The sequence below is a fragment of the Polistes canadensis genome, unplaced genomic scaffold (assembly GCF_001313835.1).
Source record: "Polistes canadensis isolate GaletaPanama2010 unplaced genomic scaffold, ASM131383v1 scaffold_170, whole genome shotgun sequence".
Classification (NCBI taxonomy): domain Eukaryota; kingdom Metazoa; phylum Arthropoda; class Insecta; order Hymenoptera; family Vespidae; genus Polistes; species Polistes canadensis.
In genome coordinates this window covers 320,652-321,735 of record NW_014569717.1, presented here as the reverse complement: position 1 = coordinate 321,735, position 1,084 = coordinate 320,652, and positions in this window count along the sequence as shown.

Here is a 1,084-nt window from a genome sequence, read left to right as displayed (position 1 = left end):
AAAAAAAAAAAAAAAACAAAAAGAAATATAATTCGAAATAGACGAGACGATTTTTTGTTGTCTTCTTCTTTATCTTCTTCCAAGAGAGAGAAAGAGAGAGACAGAGAAAATGAAAAGAATAAAAGTGAGAGGAGCCTAACGAAATAGCCTTATCATCCCAACCAATCCTACCTGTCTCCCTCCCTTCTTCCTTCTTATCATCAACCTCCTACCCCTCGTTGTGTTTTCTCTATAATATCACGCTCCATTATTTTTCTTCGCTAAAATTCGACGCTTTGTACAAACTAATTTACGCGCGAGTTAACCAACGAACATACATACACACACATATCTATATATATATACACCGTATGCATATACATACGTACTTATTTATACGCGTAGTTTTATATGTAAAAGGGGGGTGGTAAAAAAGAAGGAAAAAAAAAAAAGAAAGAATGAATGAAAGATAGAGAGAGATAGAGATATAGAGAGATAAAATAGGAAGGAAAGAGGTAGGGGGGTTGAACACAAAAATGAAGGAAAGCAGCTAGCTATGGGGGGTGGCGGGGGTGAGTAGGGTAGTTACGAGCGAGAAGTGGAAAAATACTAGTAGCATGAAAGGTACGTACGTACCGTTGCTTTTCTGCGCGTGGCTATTTGCGCGGGGGTGATGGCGGATGGGGAATCGGGGGGAAGGGGTGGTTGGTAGTAACCTGGACTAAAAGTAAAGCAGGGTTGGGTGGATAGATAGATAGATAGATAGATAGATAGATAGAGAAAAAGAGATAGAAGTTTTAAAGGGAAGACGAAACGAAACGAAACGAAAGGAAACGAGACGAGACGAAGGACCGGACCGGACCCGGACCGGGTCAGACCCGGCCGGCCAGGTCTTCGACGAGAAAGCTTCGCCGAGAATTTGGAAGAGAATTTCCAAAGGTTAGGAGGGTGAGAGTAAGTTGGAAGAGGGTGAGTTTTAGAGAGGGTGAGGACGATAAACGAGGAACTTGGGGCGAGCCGAGTCAAGAACTCAACCCATACGAACCAACCCTCCCTCTCTCTCTCTCTCTCTCTCTCTCTCTCTCTCTCTCTCTCTCTCTCTCTC